This window comes from Oncorhynchus clarkii, chromosome 16, assembly GCF_045791955.1.
Source record: "Oncorhynchus clarkii lewisi isolate Uvic-CL-2024 chromosome 16, UVic_Ocla_1.0, whole genome shotgun sequence".
Taxonomy (NCBI): domain Eukaryota; kingdom Metazoa; phylum Chordata; class Actinopteri; order Salmoniformes; family Salmonidae; genus Oncorhynchus; species Oncorhynchus clarkii.
The window spans coordinates 5,409,634-5,427,133 of NC_092162.1; positions in this window are offsets into that span (position 1 = coordinate 5,409,634).

Sequence of the window (17,500 nt, forward strand, 5' to 3'; positions counted from 1 at the left end):
AGGAAATCCCAAGACACAGTGTCTATAATACTGTAAGGGGTTATTCTACATAGAAGATCATAGGAAATCCCAGGACATAGTGTCTATAACACTGTAATAACCTCACGTAGTTGCTGTCACAAACTCCAAACTCCACACAGTTGTCACTGACTAGTTGGCTGTTCATTGAACAAACAATGTCTGTACTTACAGCATTCATATACATTCATTTTTATCATTTTTTACTTGCTTTGGAGGACAGTATTTTCTTTATTGACGTTTTTTCAATAAAACTCATGAATGAAACTGTTTATGTCAAATTGTTTTGTGTTCTTCTTGTAGCCCTGGTTGACCTGAAAAGAAAATGGTAAAACACTTCAATGTGAGGCTAAATTTAGGGTCTGGACATGGAGATAAATGACAGTCAGATAAATGAAAAGCCCATTTGTTTTGCTGGAACCTTGGGTCTGATAGGATTAAAGGCCATTTGTTTTGCTGGAACCTTGGGTCTGATAGGATTAAAGGCCATTTGTTTTGCTGGAACCTTGGGTCTGATAGGATTAAAGGCCATTTGTTTTGCTGGAACCTTGGGTCTGATAGGATTAAAGGCCATTTGTTTTGCTGGAACCTTGGGTCTGATAGGATTAAAGGCCATTTCTGTTTGAGCTAACATGCAGTATATAACATTTACCGCAAATGGGATTTCAGCTAATAGCGGTAGCATAGCCTCTAAAAGCCACTATAACACACGATCTGATCAATTCCCTGCCAAAGCTTGAGAAATTACGACTTTCAAAATTACAGATCAGACATTTATTAAATAACAATCGAAGAAAAGCAAATTACTTTATTCCTGCAGTATAATAGCAACGATTAGCATAGACACCAAATCAGAATCTATCCTACCACGATGCTGTACCTCTAATCTACACCCATCACTGATGTGAAAATAGTTATTGATGTAAAAAATAAATATTCTCCAACAGACCTGAGTGAACTTGAAGTTAATTACATGAGACTATTATGCCGGGATTCAATGTAATCAGTTATATATATATATATAAATATAAATATACAGTATATATATACGTTATTAGGTTATTTCTGATTCAGCCGACATCTGCAGCATTTTACGTGAATGTGAGATCCGCAAAAGCGAGAACATTGCCTTTTATTTAAAGAGGTGCCGAGCAGAAAAGGCGTGATTGGATTGAATGCCAGCCCAAGACACCTCCCTCTAGCATCTACACTGTTTACATAATGCTCAATTACCTACTTTAGTCAGCTCTGACAGGACTCAAGCTGTGGTTTCTCTGTTCTCTCTGTGTGACTGTTATAGCCAGCGTCTTGGTTCCTGAGAAGAAGAAAGAAAAAAACATTGATAATCTGCAATCAGAATAAACCACAAGTAATTAACGAAACTGCATGCAAGGTGGGTTGTACAGTGTTATTACAGAGAGTGACTTGTGGCCAAGTTTGAATCTGAGAAAACATTTTCTTCCATTTAGCCACATGTAAACAGAGCTGCGTGAACTTAGAAAAAACTCCTAGAGACTGCCCTTTAACATCTCTCTGTGTGAATAAATAATTTATTTACATAGGCTGAATGCCCAATTATCTACCTAGCTAGAGCTGACGGGATTCAGTAAATGGTTCTCTGTTCTCTCTGTCTGACTGTTACTGCCACAGCAAGAGAAGAAACATTGAAGTCTGTAATCAGAATCAACAACATGAAATTACTGAACAGTGACTTACAAGACCCTGCACGAAAGGTGGTTTATACATTGTTATTACAGAGAGTGGGTTGTTTAAATAAAAAAATAGAAAACTTTTGTTCCGTTTATAGCCACATGTAAAAGGGGCAGATACATACAGTAGTACAAAGCAAAAAATAAACACATCTGTCGCATCTGAGTTCTCGTTGTGTGTACGTGGGAACAATGTGATAGCTTAGTAAAAGAGACACGGGTCTCTTGCCTACCTAATTAGGTATTCCCACTCACCTTCTCTCTGTTCCCATGGACGTTAGAGCATTGGACAGATGCTCCATTGGTAGAGTTAACCACCGCACAGTTTCTGTTTGTCTACTGCTTTCAGGAAATCACGGTGAGGCTATACAGCTGCTTCTCATTGAGTCTCCCCATGTTCCTGTTGTTTTTTGGTATGTTCTTGGCTTAAAAAAAAACACACAACCCCGTTATTGATTGGGCCACAAGTTCAAACCCTGGGTTGGAGTCCGTTTTGCCATTGCCATTGCCTCAAAGCAGCGCAGCCTTCCCCAAGACAGCGTTCTCAGGGCTTAAGTCAAGTCTCGGATTTCTCTACCGTCCCCAGAGAGTACCACGACCTTTCCTGGAGGCTTTCAGCAAGGCACGGGCTACTTCTCTTCGCCCGCATCGTCCTTATGATTGCGCCATTGATCTCCTCCCAGGCACCACACCGCCCCGCGCTAGGATATATTCTCTATCTGGACTGGAGACCAAGGCCATGGAGGAGTACATAGAGGAGTCTCTGGCTACTTGGGCTGTCCGTCGGTCTGCTCATCCTGCCGGTGCAGGGTGTTTCTTTGTGGAGAAGAACGACAAGACCCTTCATCTGTGCATTTACTACCGGGGTCTTAAGAATCATTACCCCCTACCACTCTTCTCCTCGGCTTTTGAACCTCTCTGGGGGGGCCACCATCTTCTCCAAAATGGACCTTCGGAATGCCTACCGCCTGGTTCGGATACGCGAAGGAGATGAGTGGAAGACAGCCTTCAACACAGCCAGCGGACATTATGAGTACCAGGTCATGCCGTTTGGACTCACAAACGCCCCCGCTGTTTTCCAGGCTCTGGTAAACGATGTTCTCTGGGACATGCTAAACCAGTTTGTGTTCGTCTACCTTGACAACATCCTGTTTCATTTCCCGGTCTGCCCAAGAACATGTTCTTCATGTCAGACAGGAGAACCAATTGTTCGTGAAAGCTGGGATATGTCAATGCAGAGATATGTCAATGCTGAGGGAAATGTCCAGATAGATCCTGGAAAAGTAAAAGCATTGGATTGGCCTCAACACACGTCCTGGGTGCAGTTGGCGTCAACACACGTCCGGGGTGCATTTGCAACGTTTCCTAGGGTTTGCTAACTTCCACCGCCGTTTCATTTGTGGTTACAGCACCCTGGCGGCAACCCCTTTCTCTGCACTCACCGTTTACATGGTCTTCAGCTGCGGCTAACCGTCTGTTTGTGCCTGATGTGGTCCGGTCTCAGGTCCTAGAATGGGCTCACTTCTCCAGGCTTACCTGTCATCCTGGTACTCGTCAGACCCTGGCTTTCCTTCGTCAACGCTTCTGGTGGCCTACCATGGTTCCTGATGTCTTGGCCTTCGTCGCCGCATGCATGGTATGCTTGCAAAGCAAGACTCCGCGGCAAGCTCCATCAGGCTTCCTACAGCCACTTCCTGTCCCTCATCGCCCCTGGTCCCATATTTCTCTGGATTGTCTCGGACTTCAGTTCTCGTCCCAATTCTGGAAGGCGTTCTGCACTCTTATTGGGTCGTCAGCCAGCCTGTCCTCTGGGTTTCATCCCCAATCTAATGGCCAGTTGGAGCTTGCCAATCAAGATACGGAGACTGCACTCCGGTGTCTGGTTGCCAGTAACTCCACCACCTGGAGTCAGCACCTGGTCTGGGTGGAATATGCCAGGAATACTCTCCCCTGCTCGGCCACTGGACTATCCCATTTCTAATGCTCATTGGGGTATGAGTCCCCGCTCTTCCCAGAGCAAGAAGTTGAGGTCAACGTACCTTCAGCCCATATTCGTCTGCCGCTATCGGTGTACCTGGAAAAGAGAGGATCTTCTCAAGACCAGCTCTAGGCATCGTCGACGAGCTGACCGCCACCGGACTTTTGGATTGTTAATAAACATCTTGGACTCTAAGCATCTGCCTCCTGTGTCTGCATCTAGGTCTCGCCTTGTGCCCTTATACACTGTTCTTCCTGCTATTACTTATTCTATTAAAGTTTATGCTTCTGCCTCTTGGCCTTTTGTCAGATCTTTTGGTACAGTACAAAGACAAATTGTAATGCCAAAAACCCTTGTGTAGAATATGTGCTGGACAATGCCCTTTGGAATGAACTATACTTCCATAATGTTTCAGTACATCCCATTCATTTTCTGTTCTCACACAGACTTCACTAAATGATTTATTTAACCAATAAGGCACGAGGGTGTGTGGTGTACAGCCAATATACCACGGCCAAGGGCTGTTCTTATCCATGACGCAACGTGGAGTGCCTGGATACAGCCCTTAGCCGTGGTATATTGGCCATATACCACAAACCCCTGAGGTGCCTTGTTGCTGTTATAAAATGGTTACCAACGTAATTAGAGCCGAAAAATAAATGTTGTATCATTCCTGTGGTATACAGTCTTATATACCACGTTTGTCAGCCAATCAGCATTCAGGGCTTGAACCACACAGTTTATAATTAATAATATACTATATATATATATATTATATTTTCTACATTGTAGAATATAAGTGAAGACATCAAAACAATGAAATAACACATATGGAATCATGTAGTAACCATAAAAGTGTTAAACAAATCAACATACATTTTATATTTGAGATTCTTCAAATAGCCACCATTTGCCTTAATGACAGCTTTGCACACTCTTAGCGTTCTCTCAACCAGCTTCATGAGGTAGTCACCTGGAATGCATTTCAATTAACAGGTGTGCCTTCTTAAAAGTTAATTGGTGGAATTTCTTAATGCATTTGAGACAATCAGTTGTGTTGTTACAAGGTAGGGGTGGTATACAGAAGATGGCCCTATTTGGTAAAATACCAAGTCCATATTATGGCAAGAACAGCTCAAATAAGCAAAGAGAAACGACATTCCATCATTACTTTACGAGATGAAGGTCAGTCAATACAGGAACATTTTTAGAGTTAAAGTTTCTTCAAGTCGCAAAAACCATCAAGCGCTGTCTCTCATCAAATCAAATCAAATGTATTCATATAGCCCTTCTTACATCAGCTGATATCTCAAAGTTCTGTACAGAAACACAGCCTAAAACCCCAAACAGCAAGCAATGCAGGTGTAGAAGCACGGTGGCTAGGAAAAACTCCCTAGAAAGGCCAAAACCTAGGAAGAAACCTAGAGAGGAACCAGGCTATGTGGGGTGGCCAGTCCTCTTCTGGCTGTGCCGGGTGAAGATTATAACGGAACATGGCCAAGATGTTCAAATGTTCATAAATTATCAGCATGGTCAAATAATAGTAATCACAGTGGTTGTCAAGGGTGCAGCAAGTCAGCACGGCCAGCTGGAATGGGGACAGCAAGGAGTCATCATTTTTTATTTTATTTCACCTTTATTTAACCAGGTAGGCTAGTTGAGAACAAGTTCTCATGTACAACTGCGATCATGCCAGGTAGTCCTGAGGCATGGTCTTAGGGCTCAGGTCCTCTGAGAGACAGAAACAAAGAAAGAGAGAAACAGAGAATTAGAGAGAGCATACTTAAATTCACACAGGACACCAGATATGGCAGGAGAAATATTCCAGATATAACAAACGAACCCTAGCCCCCCGACACATAAACTAATGCAGCATAACTACTGCATGCTGAGACAGGAGGGGTCAGGAGATACTCTGGCCACATCTGATGATATCCCTGGACAGGGCCAAACAGGCAGGATATAACCCCACCCACTTTTCCAAAGCACAGCCCCTACACCACTAGAGGGATATCTTCAACCACCAACTTACCATCCTGAGACAAGGCCGAGTATAGCCCACAAAGGTCTCCGCCACGGAATAACCCAAGGGGGGGCGCCAACCCAGACAGGAAGATCACGTCAGTGACTCAACCCACTCAAGAGATGCACCCCTCCTAGGGACGGCATGAAAGAGCACCAGTAAGCCAGTGACTCAGCCCCTGTAATATGGTTAGGCAGAGGCAGAGAATCCCAGGCAGAGGCAGAGAATCCCAGTGGAAAGAGGGGAACCGGCCAGGCAGAGACAGCAAGGTTGCTTCATTGCTCCAATGCCTTTCCGTTCACCTTCACACTCCTGGGCCAGACTACACTCAATCATAGGACCTACTGAAGAGATGAGTCTTCAATAAAGACTTAAAGGTTGAGACCCAGTCTGCGTCTCTCACATGGGTAGGCAGACCGTTCCATAAAAATTGAGCTCTATAGGAGAAAGCCCTGCCTCCAGCTGTTTGCTTAGAAATTCTAGGTGACAGTAAGGAGGCCTGCGTCTTATGACCATAGCGTACGTGTAGGTATGTAAGGCAGGACCAAATCAGAAAGAGCCCATGTAATTCTTTGTAGGTTAGCAGTAAAACCTTGACATCAGTCATTGCCTTAACAGGATGCCGGTGTAGGGAGGCTAGCACTGGAGTAATATGATCACAGTTTTTGGTTCTAGTCAGGATTCTAGCAGCCGTATTTAGCACTAACTGAAGTCTATTTAGTGCTTTCTCCGGGTAGCCGGAAAGTAGAGTATTGCAGTAGTCTGACCTAGAAGTGACAAAAGCATGGATGATTTTTGCAACGTTACGTAGATGGAAAAAAGCTAGAAAGTTTGCAGCCATCCACTTCCTTATGTCTGAAACGCAGGCTTCCGGCGAGGGTAATTTTGGGGCTTCACAATTTTTCATCAAAATGTACAGCTGTGTGTTATCCACATGGCAGTGAAAGTTAACATTATGTTTCCGAATGACATCCCCAAAAGGTAAAATATATAGTGAAAACAATAGTGGTCCTAAAACGGAACCTTGAGGAACACCGAAATTTACAGTTGATTTGTCAGAGGACAAACCATCCACAGAGACAAACTGATATATTTTCCTCAAAGAAGTTCATGAATTTATTACTGCTGAAATGAAAGCCCTCCTCTCTTTGGGAATGTTGCTTTTTAGTTAGCTTTGCGACAAAGTATCAAAAATACATTTTGGATTGTTCTTATTTTCCTAAATTAAGTTGTAAAAATAGGATGATCGAGCAGCAGTGAGGGCTCTTTGATACGGCACGGTACTCTCTCATGAGGACCGCCACAGGAATGGAAGACCCAGAGTTACCTCTGCTGCAGAGGATACGTTCATTAGAGTTACCAGCCTCAGAAATTGCAGCCCAAATAAATTTTCACAGAGGTCAAGTATCAGACACATCTCAAAATCAAATGTTCAGAGGAGACTATGTGAATCAGACCTTCATCGTCGAATTGATGCAAAGAAACCACTACTAAAGGACACCAATAAGAAGAGACTTGCTTGGGCCAGAAAACACAAGCAATGGAAATTAGACCAGTGGAAATTTGTCCTTTGGCCTGGAGCCCAAATGTGAGATTTTTGGTTCCAACCACCTGTGTCTTTGTGAGATGTGGTGTGGGTGAACGGATGATCTCTGCATGTGTGGTTCCCACCATAAAGCATGGAGGAGGAGGTGTTATGGTGTGGGGGTGTTTTGCTGGTGACACTCAACCTGCATGGCTACCACAGTATTCTACAGCGATATGCCATCCCATCTGATTTGGGCTTAGTGGGACTATCATTTGTTTTTCAACAGGACAATGACCCAACACAGCTCCAGGCTGTGTAAGGGCTATCTGCTGCCCATGACTGGAACGAATTGCAAACATCTCTGAAGCTGGAGACTCACATCTCCCTCACTAGCTTTAAGCACCAGCTGTCAGAGCAGTTTACAGATCACTACACCTGTACATAGCCTATCTGTAAACAGCCCATCTATCTACCTACCTCATCCCCAAACTGATATCTATTTATTTATTTTGCTCCTTTGCACCCCAGTATCTCTACCTGCACATTCATCTTCTGCCCATCTACCATTCCAGTGTTTAATTGCTATATGGTAATTACTTCGCCACCATGGCCTATTTATTTCCTTAACTTAACTCATTTGCACTCACTGTATATAGACTTTTTGTTTTCTTTTGTTCTACTGTATTATTGACTATATGTTTTGTTTATTCCATGTGTAACTAACTCTGTGTTGTTGTATGTGTCAAATTGTTAGGCTTTATCTTGGCCAGGTCACAGTTGCAAATGGGAACTTGTTCTCAACTAGCCTACCTGGTTAAATAAAGGTGTTCTCAACTAGCCTACCTGGTTAAATAAAGGTGTTCTCAACTAGCCTACCTGGTTAAATAAAGGTGAAAAAAAAATTTAAATAACATTTTGTCACCAAATAATTGACTAAAACAATGTTTTATAATGAAGGTCTACAGCAGCCTCAACAGCACTTGGTAAGGTAGCACCATGGTGTAGCTGGAGGACAGCTAGCTTCCGTTCTCCTCTGGGTACATTGACTTCAATACAAAACCTAGGAGGCTAGTAGGCCTCACCCCCTTCCATAGACATACATGGCAATTATGACCACTTCCAGAGGACGTCCTCCAACCAATCAAAGCCTTTGCAGTATGAACTGACGTGAAAAAAAATGTGAATGTGATCAAATTGAGTTTATATTAAAAATTGGGTTGGCTAGGCTGCCTTTACGTTTTTAATCAGACCTACGATGGCGCAGCTGTAATGGAATGTATCTGATATTTGTATTTACAGCTTAGTGCTCTCCTGTTCCCTGATCAAGATGTGATGACTACTCTACTCCACTACCATTGTCAACTTTCTCCTGACATGAACCGAAGCCACGTCTCATGTGCGCCCGCTCATCCGCTGACACGTCTCATGTGCGCCCGCTCATCCGCTGACACATCAAGCGCTGTGAGTACCTCTATCAATGTTATCTCATTACTGTATGTAGTAGAGTCAAGCACGTACACAGCCACATTATTACACATCAGAGATATTACTCTTTGCTTGGACTAGCTCATTCTTAGCTCTTTTGTCTGACTGTGTAGTGTGTTGTGTTATTGTTTTTGTCTTCCCAGTCAAATCCTATCCTGAACAGATCAAGCCTCTGAACACCTCAACTCATGCCCTTATTCAGTCACTGCTATGATCCCTTTCCAACACCGTGTAAGTAGCCCTCTCCTTCCCCATTCCCCATAATATTGTACCATGCATGTCTTTATTAAATGCTTTAACATAAATAATCAGTCTTTGACGATATTTGAAACACACTTTGTCGTCTCCGTGCGGTCCGAGCTTATACCGTGGGTCTCCCATCCTCCTAAATGTTTTGAGTCACCAGCCTCCACTGGTGTAATGCTATGTTCTTGGGGCTCCCGATGTTCCAGTCTGTAGATTATGGTGTGTTGCCGTTTAAATTAGGACATTTTTCTTTCCTGCACGTTAACAAGGTTTACATGACAGGATGTTTATATTTTTTATGACATTTCATACTTTCAAAGTGCCTGCTGCCACAGCCATTTAACTGAAACATTGTATAAATTGTTGGAACGAGTGCAATTAGTGGGATTCCTAGTGATTGGCACTAGAGTGATGGATTGCGAGTTATTCCACCTCTGACACAGGAACCCCTATCTGTAAACTAAGACCTAGATCCAATCAGTTCTAGATTTGACCGGCAATAGAAGACACCGGTATAGCGGATGTTTTGGAGCCTTCAAATGGGTGAGTTGCTGCTCTTACGATCATCGTCATGAAGCCACACCCACCCCACTCGTTCAGAATGAAAAAGTGGAGGCTCTGTAAGGGATAAACGCTGACGTTCTGTACAGTACCTTGGAAATAACCGATGACACAGAGGGATGAGGCGGAACCTCTTAAGGATCGTGCCCTTCATCTCAATTTTCGCCTTAAATGACATACCCAAATCTAACTGCATGTACCTCAGGACCTGAAGCAAGGATATGCATTTTCGTGATACCATTGGAAAGGAAACACTTTGGAGTTTGTCGAAATGTGAAATTAATGTAAGAGAATATAACACATTAAATCTGGTAAAATATAAATATAAAATTTTTAAAAAACATGCGTTTTTTCATATTTATTTATTTTTGTAGACCACAATGACCTAGGATGCTTGGTGTAATTTAGATGTTGTCCACAAGAGGGCAGCAGTTTGTGTGCAAAGTTTCAAACTGATACATTGAAGAATGACAGCTCTACATAATATTTTGTGTCAAGTATCCCATGTGTCCCTCACGAGTTTGCCCAAATGTACCCAAGTGGCCGAATTAGTCAATTTCTACATTTCCAAGTACATAACTATAGAGAACATACAAAAATGCTTTGGTAATATTAGTTTTTTTAGTTTACACACTCCCAGGAATGTCATACACGATGGATCATTAGCTTCCCTACAGAAAAGGTACGAACCTTCACACCTCTAGATGGCCGCGAAGGGAGTGGGTGTGGAGCTAGACACAGCAGAGGGGTCAGACTGGACAAGCTTGAAGTTTGTTTACTCAAGTATAATTTCCCTGGATGACTTTTACGAGTCAATTTCGATTAAGATATCTTTACTTTTACTACAGTATGACAATAGATTTATTTTTCCACCATTGCTGACAGCGTTAAAATTAATCATCTCTCTCTCTCACTCGTCTCTCTGTCTGTCTGTCTGTCTGTCTGTCTGTCTGTCTGTCTGTCTGTCTGTCTGTCTGTCTGTCCATAAATATAATATAATACGTATGTACATAAATATATAATAAATATAAAAAATTATAAAATATACGTACACATTTGTACATACATACATACATACATACATACATACATACGTACGTACGTACGTACATACATATATACATACATACATACATACGTACGTACGTACGTACGTACATACATACATACGTACGTACGTGCGTACGTACGTACATACATACATACATACATACGTACATACGTTAACATTTCCAAGCGAACTAGATAATAAACAGTAGACATTATATTCACAAAAGTTCCAAACTAATAAAGACATTACAAATGTCATATTATGTGTAAATAGTTAAAGTACAAAATGGAAAAGAAATTAACATAAATATGGGTTGTATTTACAATGGTGTTTGTTCTTCACTGGTTGCCCTTTTCTCGTGGCAACAGGTCACAAATCTTGCTGCTGTGATATTGGCACACTGTGGTATTTCACCCAGTAGATATGGGAGTTTATCAACATTGGGTTTGTTTTCAAATTATTTTTGTAGTCTGAGGGAAATATGTCTCTCTAATATGGTCATACATTGGTAGGAGGTTAGGAAGTGCAGGTCAGTTTCCACCTCATTTTGTGGGCAGTGAGCACATAGCCTGTCTTCTCTTGAGAGCCATGTCTGCCTACGGCGGCCTTTCTCAACAGCAAGGCTACGCTCACTGAGTCTGTACATAGTCAAAGCTTTCCTAAAGTCTGGGTCAGTCACAGTGGTCAGGTATTCTGCCACTGTGTACTCTCTGTTTAGGGCCAAATAGCATTCTTGTTTGCTCTGTGGCTTTTTGTTAATTCTTTCCAATGTGTCAAGTAATTATCTTTTTGTTTTCTCATGATTTGGTTGGGTCTATTTGTAATGCTGTCCTGGGGCTCTGTGGGGTGTATTTGTGAACAGAGCCACAGGACCAGCTTGTTTAGGGGGCCCTTCTACAGGTTAATTTCTCTGTACAGTCATGGCCAAAAGTTTTGAATGACACAAATATAAATTTTCACAAAGTCTGCTGCCTCAGTTTGTATGATGGCAATTTGCATTTTCTCCAGAATGCTATGAAGAGTGATCAGATGAATTTCAACTAATTAAAAAGTCCCTCTTTGCCATGCAAATTAACTGAATCCCCCCAAAAACATTTCCACTGCATTTCAGCCCTGCCACAAAAGTATCAGCTGACGTCATGTCAGTGATTCTCTCGTTAACACAGGTATGAGTGTTTGACGAGGACAAGGCTGGAAATCACTCTGTCATGCTGATTGAGTTCGACTAACAGACTGGAAGCTTCAAAAGGAGGGTGGTGCTTGGAATCATTGTTCTTCCTCTGTCAACCATGGTTACCTGCAAGGAAACACGTGCCATCATCATTGCTTTGCACAAAAAAGGCTTCACAGGCAAGGATATTGCTGCCAGTAAGATTGCACCTAAATCAACCATTTATCGGATAATCAAGAACTTCAAGGAGAGCTGTTCAATTGTTGTGAAGAAGGCTTTAGGGAGTCCAAGAAAGTCCAGCAAGCGCCAGGACCATCTCCTAAAGTTGATTCAGCTGCTGGATCGGGGCACCACCAGTACAGAGCTTTCTCAGGAATGGCAGCAGGCAGGTGTGAGTGAATCTGCACGCACAGTGAGGCGAAGACTTTTGGAGGATGGCCTGGTGTCAAGAAGGGCAACAAAGAAACCACTTTTCTCCAAGAAAAACATCAGGGACAGACTGATATTCTGCAAAAGGTACAGGGATTGGACTGCTGAGGACTGGGGTAAGTCATTTTCTCTGATGAATCCCCTTTCTGATTGTTTGGGGCATTCGCAAAAAAAGAAATGCTTTACTGCCAACAGTAAAGCATCCTGAGACCATTCATGTGTGGGGTTGCTTCTCAGCCAAGGGACTGGGCTCACTCACAATGTTGCCTAAAAACACAGCCATGTATAAAAATGGTACCCACCCATCCTCCGAGAGCAACTTCTCCCAACCATCCAGGAACAGTTTGGTGACGAACAATGCCTTTTCCAGCAGGATAGAGCACACAAACAAAGTGGCTCGGGGAACAAAACATCAATATTTTGGGTCCATGGCCAGGAAACTCCCCAGACCTTAATCCCATTGAGAACGTGTGGTCAATCCTCAAGAGGCAGGTGGACAAACAAAACCCCACAAAATCTGACAAACTCCAAGCATTGATTATGCTAGTGTTTGCCCCATTTTGTGATCTCTGTCTCTGTCTGTCTCTCTCTCTCTCTCTCTCTTTCTGGCCATTGGTCACACCAGTGACTACATTTTTCATCCCCAGAGCTCCTTTGGGGAAATAAGAGTGTTTATGTAGAGTGATCTCTACACATCGCTCTCCTGGGACCTTCACATGGGGCGGAGACATTAAGGGAGGATGAATTATTACAATTACAGAGAGAGAAGAGGAGAAAATAGGAGAGGAGGAGTCGGAGAGGGGAAGAGTGAAGAGGAGAAAATAGGAGAGGATGAGTCGGAGAGGGGAAGAGAAGATGAGATGAGAGAAGAGGAGATGAGAGAAGACAAGGGGAGAGAAGAGGAGAAAAAAAGAGAGGATGAGTCGGAGAGGGGAAGAGAAGATGAGATGAGAGAAGAGGAGATGAGAGAAGAGGGGAGAGAAGAGGAGAAAATAGGAGAAGAGGAGTCGGAGAGGGGAAGAGAGAAGACGAGATGAGAGAATAGGAGAAAATAGAAGAGAGGAGTTGGAGAGGAGAAAATAGGAGAGAGGAGTTGGAGAGGAGCGATTTCTAAATCTAACTCAGTTTCATCTACAGATGTTGAAGTAACCTGAAACAAAAGGAAGTGTGAATTATTATGTGGATTATAATTAATGCACATTTTTGTAGGTGTTGATTAATTTTTCATAAGAGAAAATAAAGTCAGATTTATACATTTCCTGCACAGTTCTACTGTAACAGGGGGATCAAATTAAGGTCCTCCACCTGCACTACATTACCAGGAGCTGTAGTAGGAGCACTACATTACCAGGAGCTGTAGTAGGAGCACTACATTACCAGCTGTAGTAGGAGCACTACATTACCAGCTGTATTAGGAGCACTACATTACCACTAGCTGTAGTAGGAGCACTACATTACCAGGAGCTGTAGTAGGAGCACTACAATACCTATAGCTGGAGTAGGAGCACTATATTACCAACTGTAGTAGGAGCACTACATTACCAGGAGCTGTAGTAGGAGCACTACATTACCAGCTGTATTAGGAGCACTACATTACCACTAGCTGTAGTAGGAGCACTACATTACCACTAGCTGTAGTAGGAGCACTACATTACCACTAGCTGTAGTAGGAGCACTACATTACCACTAGATGTAGTAGGAGCACTACATTACCACTAGCTGTAGTAGGAGCACTACATTACCAGCTGTAGTAGGAGCACTACATTACCACTAGCTGTAGTAGGAGCACAACAGTACCACTAGCTGTAGTAGGAGCACTACATTACCACTAGCTGTGGTAGGAGCACTACATTACCACTAGCTGTAGTAGGAGCACTATATTACCACTAGCTACTAACAGTTCTAGTACATACATACATACATACATACATACATACATACATACATACATACATACATACATACATACATACATACGTACGTACAGCTAGTAGGAGCACTACATTACCACTAGATGTAGTAGGAGCACTACATTACCACTAGCTGTATTAGGAGCACTACATTACCAGCTGTAGTAGGAGCACTACATTACCACTAGCTGTAGTAGGAGCACTACATTACCAGGAGCTGTAGTAGGAGCACTACATTACCAGCTGTAGTAGGAGCACTACATTACCACTAGATGTAGTAGGAGCACTACAATACCTATAGCTGTAGTAGGAGCACTACATTACCACTAGCTGTAGTAGGAGCACTACATTACCAGCTGTAGTAGGAGCACTACATTACCAGCTGTAGTAGGAGCACTACATTACCACTAGCTGTAGTAGGAGCACTAGATTACCAGCTGTAGTAGGAGCACTACATTACCAGCTGTAGTAGGAGCACTACATTACCAGGAGCTGTAGTAGGAGCACTACATTACCACTAGCTGTAGTAGGAGCACTACATTACCAGCTGTAGTAGGAGCACTACATTACCACTAGCTGTAGTAGGAGCACTACATTACCAGCTGTAGTAGGAGCACTACGTTACCAGCTGTAGTAGGAGCACTACATTACCACTAGCTGTAGTAGGAGCACTACATTACCACTAGCTGTAGTAGGAGCACTACATTACCAGCTGTAGCAGGAGCACTACATTACCAGGAGCTGTAGTAGGAGCACTACATTACCACTAGCTGTAGTAGGAGCACTACATTACCAGCTGTAGCAGGAGCACTACATTACCAGCTGTAGTAGGAGCACTACATTACCAGCTGTAGTAGGAGCACTACATTACCACTAGCTGTAGTAGGAGCACTACATTACCAGCTGTAGTAGGAGCACTACATTACCACTAGCTGTAGTAGGAGCACTACATTACCACTAGCTGTAGTAGGAGCACTACATTATCAGGAGATATAGTAGGAGCACTACATTACCAGCTGTAGTAGGAGCACTACATTACCAGCTGTAGCAGGAGCACTACATTACCAGCTGTAGTAGGAGCACTACATTACCAGCTGTAGTAGGAGCACTACATTACCACTAGCTGTATTAGGAGCACAACATTACCACTAGCTGTAGTAGGAGCACTACATTACCACTAGCTGTAGTAGGAGCACTACATTACCACTAGCTGTAGTAGGAGCACTACATTACCAGCTGTAGTAGGAGCACTACATTACCACTAGCTGTAGTAGGAGCACTACATTACCACTAGCTGTAGTAGGAGCACTACATTACTGTAACTCCTTATTTAGAATTTCAATGAGCTCACTGGCTTTGGGTGCTGACACGTAGAATGTAGAGTCATCTGTGTACATTCCTGCTTCATGTAAGACCAGTGGCAGATCCTTATGTAGACAACTGATCTGATGTAGCTATTTCCATGTTAAAATAGTATGAAGGAAATTTCCTCCATTGTTTTTGATGGTAGGTCACTCTGGTAGCCCTACATTATGATCAAATAGTCACTGTAGCCTACTTAACCACTGTTAAAACAAATTAAAGTGGATACAGCTACTCTTTTGACATTAAACGCGAGCCGGAAGTTGCATAGCATTTTTTTCACAACATTCAAGTTTGCACTCAGCAGAACTGAAATTTGCTCAGTGACAAAAAAACAAATTCAGAGACAGAGAGAGACAGAGAGAGACAGAGAGAGAGAGAGAGAGAGAGAGACAGAGAGAGACAGAGAGAGAGAGAGAGAGAGAGAGAGAGAGAGAGAGAGAGAGAGAGAGAGAGAGAGAGACAGAGAGAGAGAGAGAGAGACAGACAGAGAGAGACAAAGAAAGACAGAGAGAGACAGAGAGAGAGAGAGAGACAGAGAGAGAGAGAGACAGAGAGAGAGAGAGAGAGAGAAAGACAGAGAGAGAGACAGAGAGAGAGAGAGAGAGAGAGAGAGAGAGGGAGAGAGAGAGAGAGAGAGACAGAGAGAGAGAGAGACAGAGAGAGACAGAGAGAGAGAGAGAGAGACAGAGAGAGAGAGACAGAGAGAGAGAGACAGAGATAGAGAGAGAGAGAGAGAGAGAGAGAGAGAGAGAGAGACAGAGAGAGAGAGAGAGAAAGACAGAGAGAGAGACAGAGAGAGAGAGAGAGAGAGAGAGAGAGAGAGAGAGAGAGAGAGAGAGAGAGAGAGAGAGAGAGAGAGAGAGAGACAGAGAGAGACAGAGAGAGAGAGAGAGACAGAGACAGAGAGAGAGACAGAGAGAGAGAGACAGAGAGAGAGAGAGACAGAGAGAGACAGAGAGAGAGACAGAGAGAGAGAGACAGAGTGAGACAGAGAGAGAGAGAGACAGAGAGAGACAGAGAGAGAGAGAGACAGAGAGAGACAGAGAGAGAGAGAGAGAGACAGAGAGAGAGAGAGAGAGAGAGAGACAGAGTGACACAGAGAGAGAGAGAGACAGAGAGAGAGAGAGACAGAGAGAGACAGAGAGAGAGAGAGAGAGAGAGAGAGAGAGAGAGAGAGAGAGAGACAGAGAGAGAGAGACAGAGAGAGAGACAGAGTGAGACAGAGAGAGAGAGAGACAGAGAGAGACAGAGAGAGAGAGAGACAGAGAGAGGGAGACAGAGAGAGAGAGACAGAGAGAGAGAGACAGAGTGAGACAGAGAGAGAGACAGAGAGAGAGAGCAAGAGAGAGAGAGCGAGAGAGACCAGAGATAGAGCGAGAGAGAGAGATAGACCAGAGAGAGAGCGAGAGACAGAGACCAGAGAGAGACAGAGAGAGAGAGACAGAGAGAGAGAGCAAGAGAGAGAGAGAGAGAGACCAGAGATAGAGCGAGAGAGAGAGATAGACCAGAGAGAGAGCGAGAGAGAGAGCGAGAGAGAAAGAGCAAGAGAGCGAAAGACCAGAGAGAGAGAGCGAGAGAGAGAGCAAGAGAGAGAGAGCAAGAGAGAGACACCAGAGAGAGACACAGAGAGCGAGAGAGCTAGAGAGAAAGAGAGAGAGAAATCAGCACCACAGGTAACTTCCACAAAGCTGTGAAAGATCTGACAGACAAAGCAAGCAGGGCCATCAATGCCATCATAAGGAACATAAAATTGACATACCATTTAGGATCTGGCAGATAAATATTTAAATCAGTTATAGAACCCATTGCCCTTTATGGTTGTGAGGTCTGGGGTCCGCACACCAAACAAGATTTCCCAAAATAGGTCAAACACCATGTTGAGACTCTGCAAGCAGAAAAGTACAGAAGTAGGTTCTTTGTACACAGCTGACGTGACACACAAAGGTGGAGAAGAGAGAGAGAGAGAGAGCGAGATTGAGACTGCATTCAGAATTCTGAAAAAAATATCCTCCATGTAAAACACCAA